Source organism: Pinus tabuliformis, chromosome Q, assembly GCF_031772625.1.
Source record: "Pinus tabuliformis cultivar Carrire ecotype Pingquan chromosome Q, CPIR1, whole genome shotgun sequence".
NCBI lineage: Eukaryota > Viridiplantae > Streptophyta > Pinopsida > Pinales > Pinaceae > Pinus > Pinus tabuliformis.
The window spans coordinates 535,799,299-535,810,630 of record NC_142296.1 but is presented as its reverse complement, the minus strand read 5'-3'; the positions used below and the strand labels follow the sequence as shown (position 1 = coordinate 535,810,630).

Here is an 11,332-nt window from a genome sequence, read left to right as displayed (position 1 = left end):
AGGAATTGCATTAAAAAAGTCTGCCTGTTTCTTAAAGAAAAACACATTTTTTCTCTGTTTCCTGTTTTTGAAAAAAATTGTTGTCCCTTTCTCCAGTTGAGTATTCCAAAAGATTATAAGCATAATGACATGGGGATTCATGAGGAAGGAACCCCTAAATTCAGTCAGGCTCCATGAACATCCCGAGGTAGTAGCCATTTTTACTAGCGCCAATTGGATGCCATTTTTTGAAAAATTTTGAGGGTATGATGAAGAAGTAACTCAAGGGTTTGCCCTTTCCTTGGTACCCCACTCAAAGACCCATGCCACTGTTACTTTCAGATGTCTCACCATGGAAATCACCCCAGAGTTTATCAGTAGGGTTACTAGTCTTCCACTTGGACTACCCTAGAGCAAAGATGAAAAGCCACTGGGTCAAGTTGCCAAGAAAACATTCTTCCAACCAAATGAGCATCCTGTAGAGGATAAGAATGGCATCAGAAGAACAAGCATACCTTACCCTTGGGATGAGGTCAGTTATCAAATTATCAAGTACATTTCCTGTGAAGGGAGGTATAGCATAGTTTATGGTTACCATTTCAGACTTCTGCATGAGCTGAGATATGGCATGGATATTCCCACACCCCAAAAACTCAGTATTCCCTATTTTATCCTACAGTCCCTTATAGACTCCAACATTAAATTGAAGGCAAGAGATCCAAATCAATTGGCTCACCATGGACTAATTAAACTGCTGGTGGAAGAATCCCTCCACACCTTCACAATCCCCATAGCCTGGGAGATCTTCAGAAATATGACAGGAGAAGATGATATAAAAGCCCTCACATATGACCTTAGTCCTTCTGAAAGTGAGGGGGAAGAACAAAAAGGGGAAGATGAGGAGGAAACCAAAACAGAGAAGGAAGAACCTAAAACAGAGAAGGAAGAACCTAAAACAGGGAAGGAAGAGACTAAAACAGAGGAGAAAAAGACCAAAGAAGAGAAGAAGGAACCTAGGACAGAAGAGGAAAAGACTAAAACAGAAAAGGAAAAGACTAAACTAGAAAAGAAAAAGACTAAAGCAGAGAAGGCAGAAACTAAACAAGATGAGAAGGAAACCAAAACAGAGCTAGAGGAAACAAAGCTAGCAGAGGCAGAAAAGACAAAAGAAGAAGAAAAAGGGGAAAAGAAGATAGAAGTGTCTCCTGAGACACTAGAAAGGGAAGCAAAAGCTATTCTTGTTGCCCTCAGCACCCCAGTTAAACCCAAACAAAAGAGGAAAAGGCAACCATCAATGTATTTCAGGGCTCAAAAAAGCACAAGAATAAAAATAGGGAAGCCACAGCCATCCTCAAAAGATCCTATCATAATTGAAGATTCCCCTACTGTCAAAAAGGAAGAATCTCCATCCAAAACCCCCATTACTTATGAAAGAGGAAGTCCTATATCTCCCACTTGGAAGGAAAGAATAAACCTATAGGACTCAAAAATAGTCCTACAGTTGGCACAAACTACTCTAGAGGAGACCCTAACAAAGCTACAGGAGACTAAGAAACTTGAGAAAAGGGCAGAAGAGCAGACCAAGGGGAAGGATGAAACAATAGAGATTCAAGAAACTGACCCCCAGCCTAGTTTGGGCTCTTATTACAATCTCCTTGAGGGGGGAAAATCATCCCACAAAAGTTTGCAATCCCACTTTTCTGGAGAAAGAAAGAGTAAGGAGCCATAGATGGATGCAAATTGCCAAGTCCAAAGGGTTGGAAGACATTGGCCACATGGAGAACAAGTTGAGAGAAATGGGTAAGGAGTTGAGCACTATAAGACATACAGAAGCAATCAGATGATATCACTTCGAAACAAAAAATGAAATGTTAAGAAAACAACTGCAAGAAAAGGACACACAATTGGCATGCATGGCCAGTTGGTATATGGAGGAACTACAGTGCAGGAAACCATAAAAATCATATGGAGTATACCTCAAAGACCAGTGGCTACAGTTTTAGATCAAGACCTTGGCACAGAGAGGCACCATGCCTTTTCAGGATTATAAACAATTTACAGACCTATGTGACCAAAGTTCAGCAAAAGACAAGGCAAAGATAGCAAAGTTTTATTTGCATAACTTGGCCCTCACTGATATGAACCTATGGGACCCCAATGCTAGGCTAGGGGACTTGCAACTAATGGCCATGGCAACATGGATGAGTCATGAGGAGAAAAGGGAAGTTGATGGAAAAAGAACAAAATGAGCCCCTAATGATTAGAGCAGAGCCATCAGACCCTATGGCTCTCATTAGCACACACCAGCTACTTGCAAATGATCCTCAAAGTGCCCCTAAGTACATCACTGATCAGGCCCAAGCTATTGCACATTTTGAGAACATGGAAAGATTGCTTAGAGATGACTGCATTTATGCCTATATGAGAAGGTGTAACACACTGCCACATAGCCTACATATCAGGGAGTATCAATCCCCAAACAGGATGAAAGAAGCATTGAGGAGAGTGCCACTGTACAAGCACTCTATGCAGAGTTTGAAGGCCAATTGGATTGGCCTCAAATTGAGTCCTCCACTGCTGCTAGGCCTACTGGAAGGTGGAAAAGAGGAAGAAGAACAACAATAGTGGGGAGAGGTGGACAGAAAGGCAGGATTCCATGATAAGGAAGAGGATATCACATCAGAAGCATGGATGTCAGGGAGGCCATCATGGCCATCAAAGATGAGGAGATGGACTAGTTGCTCAGAGGATGAGCAACACATTCAGTAGTGGGGTGACGATGAACCCCATAAATGGGTAATTATATGGGTTCATTTGGCCTCCTAACTTAGCTTAATCCACCATTCTCATTATTTTATTGCATGTTTTTGATTATATTTATGCTAATAGAGTGAGTTGGGTTAGTCATTATGCCATGAAGTCTAATGTGTGCTTTATGCAGATTTTTGGTCAATTTTGAGACAAAGTCAAAGGTTTAATGAGCATTTGGCAGCCAATATTTGAGGAAGACAAGGGAGAGGATTTATAGGAGGGTGTCCCCCTCATTGATGACTCCCTACTTCGAATCCTCCTTCAGAAAGCTCGGAGCACAAGCAGCCACATCAATGCATCAAAGAGGCAACTGAGCAAGTGAATGTTAACTGTTGTCTATCTCAAGTCTTGGGAGCCAAGCCTCCTTGATTTTAGGAGAGCTGTTGGGAGATATATTGGTATCAATAGAGAGGCTTAGGGCCTCATTAGGTTGTTGGATGTTAGTCAAATTTTCGCACTTTTGTTGCAGCTTTTGCTCAGCTCATTTCGAGCTTACTTTTGTGAATAATTTTATGTAATGTGACTATTATTTTGATAATGGAGATAAAATATTTTCTAGGCTAGCACTGAGTTATTTCAGAGGGCTGAAGCTCTTGGGTTAGGGCCAAACCCAAGCCACCCAACACCTCTTGTTTTGTATTTATATGTCTTGTTGCAGTTCATGAATTAGTTATTGTTAGATAGATTTCTTCCTTGGTTAGAATAGGTTGCTTTTGGTGATTTACATAGCTATTTCCATTTTAGTTTGCTGAAGTAGGTTAAGTAGTGATAAGAAAAAGATACAAAAAGGCCATCAACAGAGCCTTGACCTCCTTTCCTCCCTTTGGGACCATGAACTGAGGTCAAGATCTGCTTGTTTCCACAAAACACAGTTTTGCCTTCTCCATGTAGTTTCTAGTGTTATAGTTTGATTTAGACATTAATGATTTGCTTGAGATCCATTTTGCCATACTCATTTATGTTTCTGCAATAAATCTCTTTCCATGCTTTCCTTTCCATATAGCATTGTTCAACATTCTATTTTCCTAGATCAGAATTTAGGTTAACATGAGATACAGTTCTGTTTTTTTTCGTGCAACTAGTTCTTTTCTTGCTCAGTTTCAGGGTATGCTTTATAGCTCTCTTGTAGTACATCTCTACTCATAATAAGTCAATAAAGAAGCCATCACCACCTCTTTTGATACATGTTTCACAGGTCATTCACAACCCTTCACAAATCTGCCCTAATTTTCTGCGTTTTTCTCATAAAGTTTCCTCTCGACTCTTGAACAAATCCAACCATCATTTTCTTTCCTAATCCTCCTTGATGAACCTTATACACCTTAACACATCCCTCTAGTCTTCAACTACCATTTCCCACCATTTTTCCACCTTTAAAACCTTTAAAACAGCTCTCGGCATCCTCCTATAGTTCCTCCTATAGATCCCCTGCAGCCTCCTGTAGAATTTCCTGTAAGTGACTTTTTGAAGTGTGATTGCAGGGAAAGCCTCCAAAAGGTTGCCAAAGGCCTCCTAGGATCCTTCCACACCTTCATACACCTCTGCAAATCCCAAGGTCGCCCTCCATTGTCACCTAATCGCTGCCACATCCACAAATAAAAAGTTACATGCACGACCATTTCACATAAAATACATAAAAATCCAAGAAAGATGTTTTTTCCTTATTTCCTTCTAGAAGTAACTTGAATAGGTGTAGTTTATTTCCTTAGTAGGTAATGGCACTCCTTTCCTAGATTTTCACCTCTCTTTTTGCAAAAGTAGGGTTAGTCGGTAAATTAGGGTTTGCTAGGTTTACTTCACATTTCAGTGTTCTTTCTCTTTCTGCAAGTAGAATAGCCTTGTAGAGTAAGATTTCGTTTCTTTCATCAAATATAAAGCTTCTTCTGGAATTCATAGAAGTTGGCTTGAGCCCTAGTAATCTTGCGCCAACTGACCAAGTGACAGCCTGCAGTAAGAACTAGTACTTGTGCATACAGCACCGTCGCTTCCAAGTTTGTTACGAACTACCGGGTTGATAAAAGTAAAGTAGGAAGCCCCAGGAGTCGCAACATTATTGCTGCAATACTGGTGCTCACCACCTTTGCAACCCTAATGACCTAATGAAACCTTGAAAAACCCTAAAAGGCCTAATGAGACCTTAAAGGATTGAATTTCAAGATGACATATTCACCTCATGACTGATACAAATGGCATGATAAAAATAACTTTATGGATGATGTACAGTCAACAAGATATGAAACTATGCCAGAAAGTAATCATATTTAGGGAAGAGTGATGTTTTTAGACTAGGACTACCATCAGTGACTAATTTTTTTGCATGACCTAGTGGAATGATAAAAAATTTCTATGTGGGACACCTAAAATGAATATGAAAAGAGCAATTTTGATAACTGATGGCAGTATACAAATAATGACTCTAACACTAGCACCCCCCATACTACTTTGGATGAGACCTCAATCTGCGCGGCGTGGACTGTTGCCGAAAGGGTCAGTAGTACAGGGATTTTTTTGGCTAATTAACTCCAAACCTGGGTCAGGCCCCGATTAGCCAACAAATGGTTTTGTTGCTGGGACCAGAATTTGCATAGAGATGTTTGATGTCGTATCACTGGAATCCAACTAAGAAATAAATTAAAGATTGGTTGGATAGGAAGATTCATGAGTTCGTGGTGCAGGAGAATAGGAATCCATGACTATCAAAGGAAAAGTGGTTAGACTGCTACTTGTACATAGAAATCCATGAAATTTTCTTCGCATCTTTCCCTACTGAGCTGTACGAGTGGATCACAAAGCTAAGAGATAGCCAAGGGAGGTGGAAACTTGATAATCCTATTGTGTGGACTCCAGAATTGGTGCACAGATTGGAAGCATCGAAGGATAAGATCGCACACATTGTTGATCACTTGCTCGATCAAATTATAGGAGGATTCATTACTAAGTTCGCAGTAGATACTTCAGTCAGCTATAGCGAGGCAGAATGATGCTTTCTCAAAGGACCGCGATGTAAGTATGTTAAGTCTTTGAAAACTTGGATTAAAATTCTACTGTGTGAAAAGCGGATTATGTGAATACATTGATGTTTGGGGCTACACGATCTCTAGTATCAACAACAAAGAAGTCAGGGTGGTGACTCAGATACTAGCGGATAAGGTCATGCGAAAGTGTCGCGCGGACGAGGTACGCATGCCGGTGGTGGCACTTTCTAAACAATGCACAGAAGGGGTCCAGTTAACTGGTCCGAATTCTTGTGCAAAGAGTTCCTGGAGAATTTCCGTGAGGCACAAGAATAAGGAAAAACGTTCCACTATGCATGGCTTCTGCTGTCCATAGTGCTGGTGGTGGGGGAATTGCTGGAGGACAGCCAGTTCCCCACAATTGCAAGGGATCTCCTAGAGGCCGCGAAGTATTCTTCACTCTGGGCCACTAAGGATGTGAACCGGATCCGCGAAAACAAGATATTCTGGGTGTTCATGGAGATGAACATCAGAATGGGTATTAACCGCAAGCCGTGGTTATCGCCCACTGTCTACAATAGCCTGCAAAGTTTTGTAGAATTTAAGGCTGACTTTCATCACATATACCTTAGGGTGCGCAAGGACCCTGCTAAGAAGTGGAGTGAGATATGCTTCATAGCCACTGATGATGTGATTCTCGATGTACTAGAGATGTGTCCGTCGGAATGGAATGCCCTAGACATCGCCGCGGTGGAAAAGTATGCTGCACTGAAGAATAAGGAGGAGGCCAAACTGTGCATGGCACAGTTGGCAGAGAAGAGAAGGCAAGAAGAAGTGGAAACAAAAGTACAAGAGGCATGGGACGCTACGCAGGCAGCAACAGAACAGAAAAAGGCTACAGCAGTAGCATCACAAAAGGCAACAGAGAAGGCGCACAAGGGCCAGAAGTTGCCTTCACCTGAGCAGGAGAAAGATATGGAAACAGAGGAATAAGTGGGCAGTGCGGACCAACAAACAGTGTCAACACAATTGAAGCGCCAGCTCCCGAGCGAGTGGATGGGGCCGCGCAAGAAGGTGAAAGCATCCAAGCTGTTGATCGACCCGATCACCCTTGCTGAGGGTGATCTGCATGATATAAGAGAGATGGTGCGGCGTCACCACAGAGGCCCTCCAAAAATTTGCGGCGGAGAATCAAATTGTGTTGGGGGCCCTCCGAGGACAGATTCAGGAGTTGTAGGTGTGCGTTCCTCAGGCTGGTACTCTCTTGACCAGCGTTGCAATCGGGACAACCGCAGTCGAGGAAATGCTGTGTGCTCATACAACCAACACAATAGTGTTGCTAGAAGGGGCACTGGTTATAGCAAATGAGGCCGACCAGCCTATAGTTAGTGCACTAAAATGGATAGGGATCAACATGGTTACACTCCCGTGAGAGACACTTTATGTTCTGTATGATGGGATTACTATAGAACTGGTGGATAGGGAGAGATGCATGTTGCAGGTGCTTAGAAAGCAGAAGATCAACATGGAGTAGTTGAGCTTGCTTCACAATGAGGTCATGTCATAGAACATGTAGATGGTACAGGTACTGGAAGAAGCCTCCCAGATGGTCCCTAAGTTGGCCATCCCAACAGAAGCACCAGCAAAGGTGTGCATCCACAGATTAGCAGCAGGAGTACGTAAGGAGCAAGAAGAAATGGCCAAGGTTCAGCTGGAGCTGAACCTTCAGATAACAGAGTTGCGGTTGAAGGTGCAGCCGTCCACTCCTCCATAAGTAAGGGAATAGAGTGCGAGCACTATTACATCAAGGATGGAGGAGATCAACAGTGCAGTAAGGGACTACAGTTGAATGTTGGAAAAGTCATTCAAGGTCCTCACCAATTTGCAGGAGGACCATAACATCCAATGCTTAGAGACAGAGGCACGTGAACTCCAACAACAATACGACAACGTCAAAGGGATCACGTAGACGGTGGCCCTCATTCAGAGGCTTGCGCAAATGCAACAGGCCAAAGCACTTAAAGAACAAGTAGATGCAATGCGACATAGAGAGGTAGTTTTGAAAGCTTGTGTTCAACCTTGGATTGATGAGGCCTTCATCATTACAACAACAATTGAAGGCAAGCTCGCACAAATGCAAGGGATGCAAGAACAGATGTTGGGGAGTAGCTTTGACACTGCAGTCTCAGAACAACGAGTACAGGAGATTCAGCAAGCAGCTGTTCAGTGTGCTGCTGAGCTTGCAGCCATCTAGGCAGAGTTGGAGGGTATTCGTGCAAAGATCTCTACACCGACAGAGTGATTCGAGGGCGAGTCATGATGTTTGTGTTGGGGGCCTGTTGGGCGTGGAATCCCCCCCCAAGGCATGTTTTGGGGCTTAAAGACCAAATTTCGACTAAGTCCATTGTAAAGACTCCACGAATTGTGGGCGCAAAGCGTGAAGTCATAATAGAGATAGGGTTTTCCGCCCTTGTTTTTGTAGTGTAATGTCGGTTTGAAAGATCTACCCATGGTCCGCGTACCATGGGATTGTATAAATAGAACGAGGCTTAAAGTGTAAAAATCTAATCTAATGAAGCATGGATGGATGTAAGGAATTGATGAGGCATTGAGTCGAAGTGTAAGTCATGTCGTTGGGTCGTAGAGTAGGAGAAGGCTCTGCAGCTGAGTGTGCAGAGGCCTAGTAGTCCATAGCTGAGTGCGCAGACCTCTGCAGATGAGTGGCCAGGGCAGGTCGAGTTTGTAACCGTGGGAAGAATTAATAAAAGATAAATTTTACCATATTTCTATGTATCTTTTCTCGGTTTATGTATTATTGGGTGTGAATTGCAAGTTTACTATTTATTTACTGGATGAACTCATATGAATGTGTTGAATAAGTAAATATAATATAAGGCATCCATTTACGTGAAGATTACTAATTGTTATAAGAAGATAAGTAAGATCTCGGGTGTGACTTAGGGAAATAGTGCAGATCGCTGTTCCGGTAGTGTGAAAGCCCCACAGACCCTGGTTTGGGCTGTGCGAAGGTGAATATATCAAGGCACGTAGGCCAGGGAAGTGTGCGAAGTAACCTGAGTGAAGGGACTCTCAGTTGGACCAAATCAACCCCTAAGACATCTCAAGGGTGTGGAAACCTGGTTCAGCGCCCCCCATACTACTTCAGGCGAGACCTTAGTCAGCACTCCGCGGACTATTGCCGAAAGGGCCAGTCGTATAGGGATTTGTTTAGCTAATTAACTCTGAACCTGGGTCAGGCCCCAACAAGCCAACAAATGGTTCCATTTTCGGGACCAAAATCTGCATAGAGATGTCTGATGTCGTATCACTGGAATCCAACTAAGAAATAAAGTGAAGATTGGTTGGATAGGAAGATTCACTAGTTTGCGGCGTAGGAGAATAGGAATCCGTGACTATAAAATGAAAAGTGGTTAGATTGCTACCTGTACACGGAAATCCATGAAATTTTCTTCACATCTTTCTCTATTGAATTGTACGAGTGGATTGTGAAGCTAGCAGATAACTAAGGAAGGTGGAAACTTGATAATCCTATTGTGTGGACTCCAGAATTGGTGCGTAGATTAGAAGCATCGAAGGATAAGATTGCGCACATTGTTGATCACTGGCTCGATCAAATTATAGGAGGATTCATTACTGAGTTCATAGTACATACTTCAATCAGCTATAGCGAGGCAGAATGACGCTTTCTCAGAGGACTACGAGGTAAGTGCCTTAAGTCTCTGAACACTTGGATTAAAATGCTACTGTGTGAAAAGCGGATTATGTGAATACATTGATGTTTGGGGCTACACGATCTCCAGTATCAACAACAAAGCATTCGGTGTGGCGGCTCAGATACTGGTGAGTAAGGTCATGGGGAAGTGCCGCGTGGATGAGGTACCCGCGCTAGTGCTGGCACTTGCTAAACAATGCATAGAAGGGGTCCAGTTTAACTGGTCCAAATTCTTGTGCAAAGAGTTCTTGAAGAATTACCGCGAGGCACAGGAACAAGGAAAAATGTTCCACTATGCATGGCTTCTGCTGTCCATAATGCTGGTGGTGGGGGAATTACAGGAGGACAGCCAGTTCCCCATGATTGCAAGGGATCTGCTGGAGGCCGCGAAGTAATCTTCACTTTGGGCCACTAAGGATGCGAACCAGATACATGACAACAAGATATTCTAGGTGTTCATGGAGATGAACATCAAAATGGGGATTAACCACGAGCCATGGTTATCACCCACTGTCTACAAAAACCTGCAAAGTTTTGCAGAATTTAAGGTGGACTTTCATCACATATACCTCAGGGCACGCAAGGACCCTACCAAGAAGTGGAGCGAGTTACCATTCATAGCCACCGATGATGTGATTTTCGACGTACTGGAGACGTGGCCACTGGAATGGAGTGCCCCAGACATCGGCGCGGTGGAAAAGTTTGCTGCTTAGAAGAAGAAGGAGGAGGCCAAACTGTGCATGGCACAGTTGGTAGAGAAGAGAAGGCAAGAAGCAGCGACAACAAAAGCGCAGGAGGCACGGGACGCTGCGCACGCAGCAGTAGAACAGAAAAATGCCGCAGCAACAGCACCACAGAAGGCATCAAAGAAGGTGAACAAGGGCCAAAAGTCGCCTTCACCTGAGCAGGAGAAAGAGATGGAAATAGAGGAATAAGAGGGCAACGTGGACCCACAAACAAAATCAACACAATTGAAGCACCAACACTTGAGCGAGCGAACGGGGCTACGGAAGAAGGTGAAAGCATCCAAGCTATCGATCGACCCGATCAACCTTACTGAGGGTGATATGCATGATAGAGGAGAGACGATGCACGACGTCACCACAGAGGCCTCACCTCTGTCATTCACCTCATCGTTGAATTCCCCGAACTCCATCGTAGGGACACATTTAAATCGAGTGGAAGCCATCTAGTGGCATGCATGCTCTTACATGTTGGGGGAAATTCGCACCCCCTTAACATAAATGACCATCACTTCGAAGGGTTGCGGGCTCAACCCCCAATGCGCCTAATTTAATACCATTAACACCCCCATCAAGGATATTTAACTATTCAATGGTTATATTAATTATATTTATCCATATTAAGATTAATAGCTTTATCTCCCTAGTTCACTAGCTTCTTCGTCACACTTAAGAAGGTTAGTTGAAGGTGGTTATGAAGGATTTTTAATAGGATGTGTTTGGAATACTTGGAGGACCAAAAATGTAGCATATAACATGCATTTACACATTCATTTTATTATATTTGGGTATATCCTTGGAGAATGAACTCGTGCATAAACTTCTTGATACTCTTGGAAGTGTGTATTTTAGAAAAGTTAATGGATTTTTTGCATGGTCAAAACCGTACTTCACCCTTATCTCCTTGGATTTGCCTTTATGGAGATCTTCCACTTACTATTTTGGGGTTTAACTACTTCATCTTTCACATTCAACAATGGAGTTGGTTACCTTGAGATTTGCATAGGTGGATTGGTTGTATGCATCTTGTGGAACACTATTTATTTTTAGTGCTTAATTATATCTCCTAGGAGATACTAAATGGGACAAGGTGCCCTATACATGTTGTTATA

At 43.0% G+C, this 11,332-nt stretch overlaps 1 pseudogene; it reads left to right on the top strand.

The window, feature by feature from the left end:
* Positions 1 to 7,878: 7,878 nt before the first annotated feature.
* LOC149220559 (large ribosomal subunit protein eL8y-like) overlaps positions 7,879 to 11,332 on the top strand; it is a 116,991-nt pseudogene continuing 113,537 nt past the window's right edge.